This window comes from Bubalus bubalis, chromosome 10, assembly GCF_019923935.1.
Source record: "Bubalus bubalis isolate 160015118507 breed Murrah chromosome 10, NDDB_SH_1, whole genome shotgun sequence".
NCBI lineage: Eukaryota > Metazoa > Chordata > Mammalia > Artiodactyla > Bovidae > Bubalus > Bubalus bubalis.
Window position 1 is genome coordinate 58,053,509 of NC_059166.1, and position 15,900 is coordinate 58,069,408.

The 15,900-nt window shown below is 33.6% G+C and overlaps 1 long non-coding RNA gene across 1 annotated transcript; it reads right to left on the reverse strand.

The window, feature by feature from the left end:
- Window positions 1-391: 391 nt before the first annotated feature.
- LOC123327711 lies at window positions 392-15,063 on the reverse strand. Its single transcript, XR_006542391.1, has 3 exons — window positions 15,004-15,063; window positions 12,321-12,450; window positions 392-832 (listed from the first exon to the last, which is right to left on the reverse strand). It is a non-coding gene; the product is annotated as an uncharacterized LOC123327711 (long non-coding RNA).
- Between the last annotated feature and the right edge of the window lie 837 nt (window positions 15,064-15,900).

Genomic DNA, 15,900 nt, shown 5'->3' on the forward strand with positions numbered 1-15,900 from the left:
CTCGGGGAAATTAAAAAAAAAACACATTAGAAGATAAAATTTACTTTTTCCTCATTAGGGAATATTAATTAATGGTGGAGAAAATTTAGTACTCAATATGAAAATATAATTTTATCTCTATTTCTTAATAACTATAGTTAACATTTTAGAGACTAGTAATATTTTTTATCTGTATGTTCATAAATATATAGATTTTCAAATAAATTTATACTGTGCATCTAGTTTCATATCCTTTAAGTTACTAATCTATTACAGTCTCTAATATAATTACGGCTTAAGAGTATTTATAATGCATTTTCTTTACCACACAAATAGAACGTTGCACAAGGTCAGCAATATTAATATCAATCTTGATATAATCTTGACCCTTTAGCTAAGAACAAACATAATGTCAGAGAAAATAAGAAAGCATTTATTTTTTTAAAAAGTATCACAAGGCCAAAGTATTTTCTGGATTGACTGATAAATATTTCAATTCATAATAAAAAATATTGATGTACTAAAATAACATCCACTTATATGAATGCTTTCCAAAGAGTGACAGCCAGCCCTAGGGCTCCTCTGAGACAAGCAGTCACAGGCATCTGGGCAGCCTACCATCCAGTCCAAGGAGCTGTTTTCCCAGAAGACAGAGGCGTCTCTACAGTTCATGGTTCCACTCACACTGCCACTGAAGCAATGGAATGGAGGCGGACGTTTGCCAGCATGATCCAGACTATACAGGCCTAGGTTCTGGTCTACCTCCCACCCATTAGTGCCATGCAGTCATCTCTCTCAATGTCTCTAAGACCATATTTTCTCCACTGTAAAAAGATGTGTAAAATCCCAATACCTACCAACCAGAAAAACAGAAAAATAATCAATACAAAGCTGTTAGTACAGAGTTGGAATATAATAAACTTTGAATGCATGATATAATCTGAGTGTGCATCCAGGGCTCTAGGCAGTATTCTAGTGACCTCATTAACTTGTTTAAACACTAACAAATATTGAATTTCTTTATGTTCAAATAGTGACTATGTGTTGATCTGGAAGAAAACACTTTAAACTATTAATATCATAAAAAATAATTGACAGTCTTTCTAAAAGGACTTTAACATGTTATTTCACAAAACAAATGCTGAAAATAATAGGGTAAAGCAACAGAAAGATAAACGTCTCTCTTACGGGTATTATCCAATATATTGCCAAATTCTGAACAACAGATTCTGGACATTTCTTTAGATACTTACATTTTATATGCTCCTTTTTTTCTTTCAGGTATGTATGAGTTTTATAACAAAAATCAACTTACATCCTTTGATGAAATTTTTAAATATATTTTATTCTTTTCAACTAAGACTTCTCAGTGATTCTTAACATAGTCACCAAGTTAAACTAGAATTGACAATGATGCTGAACCATGGCTTATTTTTCAACTATTCAACCCTGAATCCAATTTTTTTAAATAAATAGTTCTATTCTTCTACCAAATAAAAATATTTTAGTATGTATTTTATGTAAAAGTGATTTATTGTTGATATTTTACTGTTATAAATTTGTAGCACTGTTTTGTTTCCATTGCATTTATTTTTACTGTTAATATTCTATGAGAGATGGTGATGCCAGGTAATTATTAGTTGTGATAATGTAACAAAATTCCCTTTTTAAAATATATATTTTTATTTGTACAGTGAGTTGTTTTAAAGAAAAACAGTCATCAGTTGTATAATAATATAATAACAATTGGCAATCCATTCCAATATTCATGCCTGGGAAATCCTATGGAGCCTGGCAGGCTATAGGCCGTGGGGTCATAAAGTCTCAGACATGACTTAGCAACTAAACAATAATAACAATCACAATAGTATAAAATTAAGCAATAGTATGAGTACTACTGTGATTCTATGATTAATATAGCAATATTAATGTAATAATAAATCAATATAATAAATATATTGATGGAGCAAACTACTAAATTTGGAAGAAATGAAAATATATGATGCAAAAAAAGAATAAACGTGTTTTTAAAATGTAAAAAACTTTGAATAACTGCCAGAATTTCTCATTCAATAGCTATACACTTTGAAAGTTTTCTAGAGATGTCAACTCGAGCAAAAAGATGTGTGTGTTAGTCACTCAGTCATGTCTGATTCTATGTGACGCCAGGGACTGTAGCCCACCAGGCTTCTCTGTCCATGGGATTTTCCAGGCAAGAATACTGGAGAGGGTTGCCATGCCCACCTCCAGGGGATCTTTCCAACTCAGGAATCGAACCCAGGTCTCCTGCATTGTATGCAGACTCTTCACCATTTGGGCCACAAGGGAAGAAGCCTCCTTTACTACATATTTTATTTCATAAATGAAAAGGTTTAATGTTAGAAAAACAGATTATGTTTATCTGCCTCAGCAATTGGTCAAAAAGCTAAAAATACAATTTAGCGATGCATAAAAGTGACTCAAAAATAAATTTTAACTGTCACATATTTAAAAGAAAACTTATTGAAAATAGCAAAGTATCTGTATTGTATAGTTAACATGTATCTTAATACTAAAAATCTATTGCATCTAAGTCAAACACATGTCTGGAGCATGTCTATCACTAATATTAAGTGGGAGATCCAACCATTAAAACAAATGACAAATATATAAGATGTCCAGGGTAATAATCAGTAAGACTGAGCACACAGGGAAACCACTCTTTCTCAACACCCCAATTTTCTAGAGATGTCCGGAAAAAACTATTTAAATGCATGAATAAATAAGTCCATAATACTGCAGAAGAACAGGGGAGATGAATAGACAAGAAATACTGATCTATAAAAGTAGACAGAAAAATGTCAATAAACCAGATAAATATTTAATCTCATAAGTAATTAAAAACATCCAAAATGAAACATCAACAATGTGCCCTTTCATTAACTAAATTTCAGAGCTTATATCAAGAAGCTGTTCTGCGAGGTGAGTGCAACGATGCATACCCTCACACAGGACATGCTGCTGCTGCTAAGTCGTTTCAGTCGTGTCCGACTCTGTGCGACCCCATAGACGGCAGCCCACCAGGCTCCCCCATCCCCGGGATTCTCCAGGCAAGAACACTGGAGTGGGCTGCATATTTGAGTACAAATTGTCACAAGTGAGATGGAAACTAAATTACCAATATGTGTTCAAAGTTTTCACTTTTTTTTTGGGGGAATATAATAAGTTTTGGGTCATCAAGTTAGTGAAACCAATATTAAAAAACTTTCAAAGTGTATAACTATTGAATGAGAAATTCTGAATTCCGTATATGATTATATAAACTATGATTATAATAAGAATGCAATAAATTATGGGCAGAAGAGTTAGCTTCAAGGATTTCATCACAAAATTGCTTATTATAGTATAATATTCAGAAAGAAACTATATGTCCAGAACGAGGAGATTGCTGAATTAAATCATGCTTTATTACTTCTGTGATTGGTACTACCACTAACACCAACAATGATACATTGTATTGAAATGATACATATATTGTATTATTGTAAATAATAGTATTTACTAAGCATTCATGTAAATCAGGCAATATTCTAAGTTCCTTTTATGCATTATATCATCTTATCCTTAAGAAACTCTATGAAGTTTTATTAGGATTGTTTTTATTCCTATATATAAAAAAATAGGAATAAAAACAATCTTAATAAAACAGAAAGAGGCTTCCCTTGTGGCATTTGTGGTAAGGAACCTGCCTGCCAATACAGGAGATGTAATAGACAAGGGTTTGATCTCTGGGTCGGGAAGATCCCCTGGAGGAGAGCATGGTAACACACTCCAGTATTCTTGCTGGAGAATCTCATGGACAGAGGAGCCTGATGGGCTATCGTCCATAGGGTTGCAAAGGGTTGGACATGACTGAAGTAACTTAGTACACACACACACATACACGTAAAAGGAAACAACAGTTCTGAACTCATCAGTATTTTTAACCAGTACATGGAACACTCCCCTAGTACCTGCCATCTGCCTTACAGGGCTTCTTAAACATTAGGTCTCCTGAAGCCATGACTATTTTCTCTTCACAGATTCTTTTCAAATTTTTAATTTATATGGGAGTATAGTTGATTACAGAGAAGGCGATGGCACCCCACTCCAGTACTCTTGCCTGGAAAATCCCATGGATGGAGGAGCCTGGTGGGCTGCAGTCTGTGTGGTTGCTGGGAGTCAGACACGACTGAGCGACTTCACTTCGACTTTTCACTTTCATGCATTGGAGAAGGAAATGGCAACCCACTCCAGTGTTCTTGCCTGGAGAATCCCAGGGACGGGGGAGCCTGGTGGGCTGCCGTCTATGGGGTCGCACAGAGTCGGACACAACTGAAGCGACTTAGCAGCAGCAGCAGCATAGTTGATTAACAATCTTGTGATAGCTTCAGGTATACATCAAAGTGATTCACTTATATATCTCTTCACGTGTCTAAGTACATTACCTACTCAATGAATGTGTGAAGAAGAGAAGAATCAAGGACAAAAATAGAAAATGAGAGAGAGAGAGAGGGGAAGGACAGTGAGTACAAATGAAAGAGGGAGAGTGGAAGAAAAGAAAGGACAAGGAAAGAAAAAAAGAGTGGGGTAGGGAGAGCAGAAGTGAGAGAAAAAGAGTGAGATTAAAACACAGATCTGCAGATTATGGAAATTATGCTTTAATAATCACAAAAAGAAGCAAATAGTTTCTTGCCATTCTAATTATAAGCAGAGGCATAACAACTTTTAATCTACCAATAAATAGAATAATAATTTTTAGCAGCTCAACTGTAACTTTATAATACAACTTATACAAACTCAGTAAAGGAATAATTCAATATTAGAGGAATAGGTTAATTTGAGGAAACAAATTTTTACAGGTGCTTCAGTTTATGGTGTAATCTTTTGAGAATCACGGAATTTTATATTTGTGTGTGTATGTAGTTACTATTTAATAGAGGTGTACTAAAATATAGAAATACAATATTGTAAAGTTTAAAAATAAAATAAAATTAAAAAAATATATAGAAATACATGCTTACACTTAAACAAATAGGAAAAGTTTAATTATAATACTAAAAATTGTTAAGGTTAAAGAGACTATGGTATGGAGAAAAATCTTGAATATACCTTGATTTGGTCTCTAATTATGTAAAAATATTTTAGAGAATAATGATATTTTAAAGACATATAGGATGTTAGCAATTTATCTAGTCCAACTCTCTTTTTAATGCTTATATAAGTTATTAGTCCTTAGCCACATGGACGATGAATTAGGACATTAATCTATTCCAATCTACTATTATTTCCAACACATTCCTCTACCTCAACAATTATTCTATAAGTTATAAGTTTTAATGACTCTTCAGAAATAGGCATCTCTCATAGATAATTATTATTCACCATTTGCCTAAAGTCCAAAGGAATATCTTCCAACCCTTGAGTAATTAAAAATGACAATAAAAATTATTTATTTTATGACTTATTTAGAATATTCCAAACACATTCTTTGAATAGAAACAATGGCTGTTTACAAACATAACATTTGAAATAAAATAATCATTTTCAGCATGGTCTCTAGGAAAATACATTTCTATTTTACTAAAGTTTCCAAGGATATAAACTGCTACCCATCAGATTTTAGCAGATACATAATATTGTTCTCCATCACATGTGATTGGCACAGTTATGTACTATAATAAAATCTGTCACTGTGGCAATTTTTTTTTTATTTGACAGTTTTCTTAAAAAAAATTCTTTCTCTGGAAACCAATTAAAACTTGATTTCCCTCCCTCCATCACCACTACATTCCTCTATTTTATCTCTTTATAGCATTTTAGTTAACTGAGCATTCCCTTTTTTTTTTTTTTCCTAGCAGTAGTAATTTGACCACACAAAGCAATTAAAAACCTGGGAACAATTCTTCCTATAAACCACTCCCTGTCTTCTATTAGCCAATGCTTGTGCTAATGTGACAGGCATGTCACTGTGGGACTGACATGTCATGTCCACTGCATTAGTGTTTCACTTAGTTGTTGGATAAATTTTAAGGATTAAATATGAGGGGAAATTCTCTATTACTGGAAATGACATAAAGGAAAGTGTCACACTATTTGACAATAAACATGAAATTCTTATATTGTCAATAGGTCTATGTTTAGAAATTCAAAAACCTAAGTTAAAAATAAAAACAGAAAGAGATGGTTGGGAAAGAAAAGCAAAGAGACCGCTAATTATCTTGGCAAACTACATTTTAAGAGTGCTATCAAGAGTAGATATCAGTAGAATCAATGTGATTCAGATGGTTCTCTTTACAGTAATTAATTTTTGTTGCTTAAATGTATACCTTTTCAAAATATGTTGAAACATAAATTTAAGGTTTTTGGTGAGACACCTTGAATTATCTCAGTATTCAGATAACACTACTTTCTTGTGAAATATAAATTAATAATATCTGTTGATTAAGAAGGCTGTAAAATACTCTTGCCTGGAAAATCCCATGGATGGAGGAGCCTTGTAGGCTGCAGTCCATGGGGTCACTAAGAGTTGGACACAACTGAATGACTTCACTTTCACTTTTCACTTTCATGCATTGGAGAAGGAAATGGCAACCCACTCCAGTGTTCTTGCCTGGAGAATCCCAGGGACGGGGGAATCTGGTGGCTGCCGTCTATGGGGTCACACAGAGTCGGACACGACTGAAGTGACTTAGCATAGCATAGCAAAATACCTAACAGTGCTTAAATGCAGTATTTTGGTTTTGTTTCTGTTGAACTATTTTCCCTCTAAATGTGGTTTCTCAGCTATAAAATAATAGGGTTCAGCTATTTGGTCTGCCCTCTTAGTGCAGTAGGCAGCTCCTCAGTCTCATAATCTGAAGGTGCTGAGTTCGAACCTCAGGGAGGGCAGATCATTCTTTTCGGGATTCCCTGGTGGCTTAGACAGTAAAGAGTCTGCCTGCAATGTGGGAGACTTGGGTTTGATCCCTGGGTCGGGAAGATCCCCCAGAGAAGGAAATGGCAACCCACTCCAGTATTCTTGCCTGGAAAATCCCATGGATGGAGGACTCTGGCAGGCTATAGTCCATTGGGTCACAAAGAGTCGGACACAACTGAGTGACTTCACTTTTTCATTTGGTCTTAGCCTATGACATAATGTCTCTTATACAGACTCAATTATCTGATTTTAAGATCACTAAAAAATTAACACTAGAAAGTAAACAATTTTTTCTAGAAATTTGTATTTTAAGACTTTGCTGCCTAACTAAACTTAAAATGATTTTATATAATGCACCATTTAGGAAACATGTTTTATTCATCAAATAAAAATTCACTGAGTAACAATTATGTGCAATGCAATGCACAGGCCTCAAAACAATACCAACAAAGACCAGAGTTCAGACTCCACATGAAACTTTCCTGGTCTTTTTCTTTCAGTTTCTATTAAATATTTCTTATTGCTTCCATTTGCATGACTATGCTGAAGTAGACCCACATTATGAAAAACATTAATTGCTCAGGTAGCTTTCTGATCAAATTATATTGCTTACATAATATTCCTGGTAAAATGAAAATTCTTTTAGAATAATTACTTAAGGAAAATCTGAAATTTAAAGAAATGAGATTATTCAGCTCTCTAGAAAAATTGTATTTAAATTTTTTCTAATAATTAGTTTTATAATACAGTAAAAGCTCTTTTGTAAAAGACACGTAAGATTCTCAAACTGATTGAATTCTGTGTAAAACTGCATAGTGAAAGAAAACCAGTATTTTTTTTTAATCTGTCTTAAAAGTAGACTGTTTAAATGAGGTTACTTGTGTGTGATGTTTAAAAGGTTAAAAAAGAAGCCAAACTGAAATGATTAGAAACAGTATTTATAGTTTAAGTTACAGCCAAAAAGCCACCCAATCTTCTTTTATAGTAAAGATCATTGTATGCCAGAAAGAATAAAATAAACTCCTTCTCATTTCAGGTAACTGTTTGATATGAATTCCTTTTATACAGAATTAGTTTGAAATTTCATTTATATACATCATGATTTACCACACTGTTAAATATCTACTGAAAGTTTACCATATTCCTATCACTATTACAGAGACAGGGGTACGGCCGTGATTGAAAAAAATTCACCATTATCATGAAGCATTCTGCATGGTAAAGGACACAATAAGAAAAAAAACACAGGTAGTAGATCAGTTAGTAATAAGCACACACAAAAAAAGTAAAATGGGTAAAGAGAGACAGTATGGAGATACTCTATTAGAAAGGGTGACAGTCATTCCCTCAGAGGGAATTTCAACGAAAACTTCACTGAAATGAGAGACTAGTCTATTAAAATATTTAGAGAGAAACTATAGACAAAAGCAAAAAGCCAAGGCAAAGGCTCATAATGTGAAGCCTCTTTATGCTGAAAGTTCCCACTCTAGGAATTTAATTGGTAAAATGGTTTAGTTTGGTGGAAAATTGTTTAATTAAATATCTGTAGAAGTAGATATAAAGCAAACCCTGACTTTGTTTACCTGCTAAAATATTTCATCTGAAAAGGTAATTGACAATAGTAAGTAAAGTGACTCAGTCGTGTCCAACTCTTCGCGACCCCATGGACTGTAGCCCACCAGGATGCTCCATCCATGGGATTTTCCAGGCAAGAGTACTGGAGTGGGTTGCCATTTCCTTCTCCAGGGGATCTTCCTGACCCAGGGATGGAACTCAGGTCTCCTGCATTATAGGCAGACGCTTTACCATCTGGGCCACCAGGGAAGTCAATCGACAATAGTCCTTCATAAATAATTTTAATGTTAAGTGATAACATACATTTCTAACACAATTATGTTTGCACTGGAATGTAAGGTCTGTGAGCACAAAGATTTTGTTATCTGTGTTGTTGACAAAACTTGTAGTGTTTTAAATGCTATTACATTGGAAATGATCAAGAAATACATAATGTAAATTAAGAAATCATTGTGCATTATTTTTCACAAAATATTTATCTTCATATAAATACTGTGTCAATATAGTTTTTCCTAACTTCTTTTGATAGCATTCATTACCATAATAGACTATTCAATTGCCCAGTCAATTTATTGATAAGTATAGATGTATTCTCTGTATCAAAAGATGCATTCCACTGAATCAACTGATATAATGTTAATATCTGAGATTTTTCATCCTAATGAAAGTCTGAGGAAAAAAAATTCAATAATTACTGATTAAATGTGACTCTTTTTGCATTTCCAATAAACTGCAAAATTGAAAAAAAATTGTCCTAATGTTCTCATTGTACATGTCACAAGTACACCCAAACTGCCATACAGTTTTAAGGAAAAGATCTGGTATAAAAAGCCAAAGAAGCTGAGATATTGAAGTCATGTCATCAGTAAGATTTGTTTGCATTGAGGTATTTATAAGTTGTGTTTAATTGTGACATACATGTTCTTCCACATTTTGTAGATGAGCCATATTACCTCTCTTCATCTCAACTTTAACTACCTAACTGTAAATGCATATTTCTCAGCAGAATCAGAACTGTTTATTTCCTCAGGAGGATTTATAATGGTAACAGTAATTTAATATACAGCTTTTGGTTCCTAGATCACAGACATGCCCATAGCACAGGTGTTGACCACCAAGCAATAGTATTAGTAATGATAATTTAATGATTCCTGATTTATTTTCCCTCTTAAAATGGAGCTCTTATTAAATACAATTAGTTGTAAACTGTCAATCCCCATTGCTTCTGGAAGAATCATAGTCAATATTGTTTCTGGAGAATAGCCCTAATCATTGGCAGTAAGGCTTTAAACAACCCATGACTGTTGTAGGCAGACTGAAAAATTCATTGCACCTGAGAAGCCATCACTTAGAGGAATTGCACATAAAGATAGGCTGGTTTTCCCAAGAGGTAGTGCAAAGTCTTTTTTCCACTTATGCACTGTACCAGGTCAAAAATGAGTAAAAGTAGTAGAAACAGCTGGAAGCAGCAATTATAGGGATAGGAACCATTTTAAGGACATATATTTTATATATTGTTTTAAATACTTTACATATATAACTTTGTTTAATCTTCAAAACAACTCTATATGTAGATGTTATTATTATCCCTGTTTTACAGATGCCAAAAGTAAAGCACAGGGAGATGAGGTAGCTTGCTCAGGCTGTCCAGAAAGAGAGATAGGAAATTAAAAAAAAAAAAAGAAAAAGTAAAGATAAGGCACCTAACTCATACACCCATTGTAACAGAAAGGACACTGAGATAAAGATTCTCAGAGGACTATAGAGTATAATGTAACAGGTCCCAAGGACTTGAAAATTTTTAAAAATTAAGAACACACAACTTTACTGGGACTTCCTTGTTGAGAAAATGCTAAAAGAGTTTAGTTTTATTGAAAGTAAGTTAAATAAATAAAAATCACTGACCATTTACTGAGCAGTAGGTTGCAAGCAATGTCTAAAATAATGACTTTATAAATATTATAAAGACTTTATAAAGATTATGACATTTACATCATGAACATTCACATTGTTGAAGAGTTTAAAATCCTGTGGTCAAGAAGCATATAAGGAAACAATTATAACTCAACATGGCAATAGCTCTGATGGATGAATACAAAAAGCATGAGAGGAGCAGAAAGAAGAATAATCCAATATACCTTTCCTATGAAGGAAAAACATCTAGAGCTATTGGCTTCAGCATAAACTTTGCATGTGAGCAATGGTGGAAGGTACTGCAGGCCGAAAGGACATTGTGGGGATGGGCAACAGGGAATGAAAAAGGCATATTCAAAGAGTTTTAGATACATTCTAGTATCATTCAGGACTTACCCTAAACTTGGGAAGTTATGGAAGATTTTGCTGGATAGATAACATGCAAAACAATTTAAGTTACAGAGAGGCATTAATAAATTCTGTACCTGACAGTCTGGAGTCACAAAATAATGAGCCCATATTATTTAATATAAAAAAACTGCAACATCTATCCACTTTTATTCAATCTGGCTGATTCAATGATGGGGAAAAAAAAAACAGAAAGTGCAAAATTTAATTAAAATCTGTTAATGAACAAACTTCAAGAGGAAAAAAAATAATGATGCAGGTGTGGTGTGGAGAAAGCCTCTGAAATATATAAGCATTTACATCCTGAATTCCTACAACATTATTTTTCTATTTTTGGCACAAAAGATCAAATTGTACATACACTGAATCCCACTTGACTGTCTTCTATATCTACTTTTTGTCTCAACTTCTTTAAATAACACCTTTATTAATTTCTTTCAATTCTATCATTTATTTTTGTTACTGATTTTATGGAATCTATTCTCCTTTGTGCCCCTTGGAATTTAGTCTTCATTCCTCAAATGATTTTGTCTTTTTCTTCTGTTTATCTCCTGAGCTCTGCATGTTTCTGTTTACCATCTTAAAATTTGGCCACACTATTTAAGAATTTTTGTATATGTGTTTTCTGGTCTTACTTCATAGAAATAATTGCACCTTTCAATATTTTACATTCATTTTATTATGTCTCTACTTTGTGGCAATATCTTTTTAATGAATTTTGCTAGTTTCCAAACCCTCTTCTAAATTCTCATAACAATTTTGGTGGGTTTTTTGTTTTTTTTTAGCTCTTTCTGGATGGTTTCTTCTAATTTCTGCTTTGTTTTTGTATAAATGTATATGTATGGTTATGCTGTATGTTTCTGTCTTCTTATTGAATATATGTTCTTTGAGAATATGTATTAATTTATTTCTCTAATATTTATGTCACATGTAGGCTATTCAATATATACTTCTAAATTGTTTAAAAAAAAGTCAATGTGTTTTTGACTACTACATATTCAGCTGCACACAAGTCATTGAGGATACAAACACATAAAAATTACAAGGTAAGTTTTGAGTAACAGTATATTTGAAGAAATTAGAATAAACACACAAAATTGTTATGACTATTAGTAAAGTTAGAATAATAAGGATAGACAATGCATGGGATTTATGGAGCCATATTTGTAAATAATTCTATTTTTTAAAACACAATACTAAACATTATAATATACATCCTAGAAAAATATTTTACATGGTGAAAGCTGAAAAATCTACTTGCTTCTGTAGCTTCTAACTGCCCTTATATATTTTTTTTCTCTAATATGGCATAAAGTGAACACTTTACAAAAAGACATCACATATAAATGTCACTACTATATAAGAGGTTAAGACAGTATACCACACTGAATAATCACATTTATATATTATGACAATGAATTCAGGTCATTTTGTAACATTTGCTGTACATTTCTGAAGCACTGCTTTGAGAGACTGGCAGAGAAATTAATGTCCTTAAGCAATTTACCTGAATGTTTGATAGTGAAATGTCATGAGAGTCAAGCTTCAGTGTATCTCAAAGATAAGATATCATTCTGCAGAGGAAGCTATGGTGTCAGGTGAGTCGTTAATTGAATGTCTACTTTCTTCAACAGATCCTTTATGATGGAAAGGAAAGAATACCACTCAGTGAAATTTGGACAGCTTCAAAAGTACAATAAAGAAAAATGAACAATTTTAAAGTTTCAAACTTCTATGGAATTAAAGCTAAAATAAAAGATGAGGTCTTCTTATCATGGAATAATGTATGATTATTCAGTTAGAGATGCAAGAGAGCTATGATTATAGGATTCATCTCTGAAATGCATACTCTCCTTCAGATGAAAGTGAAATAAACTACAGGTAGGCATCATGGTCTCAAAACTCGTTTCACATCAGTCTGGTACCACCTTGTACCATGATGAAATGTTAAGTTCAGTTCAGTTGCTCAGTCGTGTCCGACTCTTTGCAACCCCATGAATTGCAGCACGCCAGGCCTCCCTGTCCATCACCAACTCCCAGAGTTCACTCAAACTCACGTCCATCGAGTCGGTGATGCCATCCAGCCATCTCATCCTCTGCCATCCCCTTCTCCTCCTGCCCTCAATCCCTCCCAGCATCAGAGTCTTTTCCAATGAGTTGTTCAAGAGGATGCTATTAAATGAGTTCATGGCATTAATACTATATACGCTTACATTTTTTTTTTGGTATATACTGAAATACACAAATTTCATTCTCAAGTAGAAGTATTACCAGCTGGCTTAGAAACTTTGATTGACAAAACTTTATGAAATGTGTTGAATCTCATTTGATGGATCTGCTGATGACAGTTAACAGCATCACTTGTTCTCAAAATAATCTAGATATAACAACCACTTATGTTTTGGACAAAAAAATCATGGTTTAAAGGTATCTATTTTCTGTTTATCTCTCCCTTCTCTCTATTCCTTCCTCCCTCAGAAAGTGATTGTCTATTTTAATTATGTGTGTGTGTGTGTGTGTGTGTGTGTGTGTGTGTGTGAGTGTGAGTGCATGTATTCAGTTGCTCAGTCATGTCTGACTTTTGCTTCTCCATGGATGTAGCCTAACAGGCTCCTCTGTCCATGGAATTTTCCAGGTAAGAATGTTGGAGCAGGTTTCCATTTCCTACTCCAGGGATCTTCCCTACCCAGGGATCAAACCTGCATCACTTGTGTCTCCTACTAGCCTATGATTATTCAAGTAACATATCTATAGAAAAATGGAAAGGACATAGATGCTCTGGTTTCAGTTTCCTTGTTTACTGCCCAGATAACCCTCTACTTTGTAAGGAATACTAGAATGCTACCTGTGCAATGCAGGGAAAAGGTTGTCTTTCTTAACCAGATACTATAAAACCTTGCTGTATTAGAACAAACAAAACAAACAAAAATGCTATTTTTAATCAAATAATTAAAACTTAAAAATTAACTAAAAATTAGATATAAGACAAAACCAATAAAGAAATATTAGAAGACAAACAATACATTAGAAATATTTACAACACAAGTTACACACAGAATTATTAAAAGACAGAATGTGCGTTTTACAAATTGATAAGAAAATGGCCACCCCCACAAGAGCAAAACAATGAGCAAAATACACAACTCAGCAATTCACAGCAGAGAAGATTCCAATGACCAACAAGCATTTAAAATCATGCTTAAATTCAATAACAGGAAATACAAATTATTAAAAATGATCGATAACTTTGTAACCAGATTGGAAACATTTAAAAAGAACTGACTTTTGAGTTTATATAGGGAAAGGTACTTTTATATAGTGTTGGCAGAACTATAATTTGTTACATTTTAAAACAAAATCTGCCAGTATCTATGGAAAAAAGAAAATTACACATTTCTGTAGACCAGTAAAACCAATGTGAGAACCTATCACATAAATAAAACTATATATACTGACCTCTGCTCTGACATGATAGAGAAACAGAGACTGGATTTAATTTCTTTTTTTTTCTTTTTTTTCTTTTTTACCACTGCACAAATATATACACACACACATACACACAAATCTATCAAAAAATAAAATAATCCACATTAAACAACCTTATTCAAAGCACCAGATATGACACAACAAAGGACAATGATCCCTGAGAAAAAAGAAAACAAGATAAACCCAATTATTAATTATTTTCACAGCTTATTGCCTTGAGAAAATGCCCAAGACAGTGCAAGGAGCTGGAATCCAGTCACACTCCCCGATGAAAAAGATAGAGCTGAGTATCCATAGAGATGAAGGAAGGGCAAAGCACAGAAGGAAGCTACACAGAAAACTCCAGATATCTGCAGATATCTTAACTAAATAGCATATTTTTGATCACACAAGTATTAAGGAAACTATGCAAAACCAGGGAAAGCACAGAAGGAAGCTACACAGAGAACTCCAGATATCTGCAAATATTTTAACTAAATCAATAGATGTTTGATCAGCAGAAGTATTAAGGAAACTACTCAAGACCAGGAAAAGAATCATCCAAAAGGATTTCAGGGAACAGTACTTGAAATTCACATAGGAAATGCAATAGTACCTGTTTGATTCAGTAAGATTGGACAATTTCATAATTCATGGAGCATGGGGTACAATACTCAGAAAAGTTTTGCTTAGAAAATTTTAAAAAGCAAAATGGAGGGACTTACTTGGCAGTCCACTGGTTAAGACTCCATGCTTCCAACGCAGGGAGTGTGGGTTCCATCCCAGAGGACTAAGATCCCACCTGCTGCACAACACAGTCAAAAAGTTCTTTTTTCTAAAAGAAAAAGCAAAATGGAAAAAATAAAAACTATGTTTAAGCTACACAACTGTGTCCCAAAACAAAGTTACACAGCAAGGTGACATCATGTCATTTGGCATTCAATAAAAATTATTAGACATGTAAAGAAGCGTGAAAATATGACCCATAATAAGAAAAATACACCAATCAAAATTGACCAAGAACTGATACAGATGTTAGAATTAGCAGAAAAGGACACTAAAGCAGTCACAGCTGTAGTCCATATATTGTAAATGTTAAGAGACATTGAAAATACAGAAAAGACTAAATGAAACTTTTAAAGATAAAAATTACATTGTTTGAGAAGAAAATATACTTAGAGGGATTAATGGTGCATTAGACACTAAAAAGAAAAGTGGATAGCAACAGCAATAGAAACTATGTGAAATAAAACGTGTGGGCTGGTGGCTCAAGTGGTATAGAATCTGCCTGCAATGTAGGAGACCTGGGTTCAATGCCTGGGTTGGGAATATCTCCTGCAGGAGGGAATGGCTGCCCACTCCAGTATTCTTGCCTGGGAAACCCTATGGACAGAGGAGTCTGGCAGGCTATAGTTCATGAGGCTACAAAGAGTCAGACACTACTAAGCAACTAATGTATCACTTTCAGACATTAAAAAGAAAAGTGGATAGCAATAGCAATAGAAACTAAAACAGGGAAAAAAGAATTTAGTATAAGTGGGAGACCTAATGTGTTAGGACCCATGTAAAGAGTTTGTAATATATATCAATTTAGGATATGGAAAATATATCAATTTACAGAA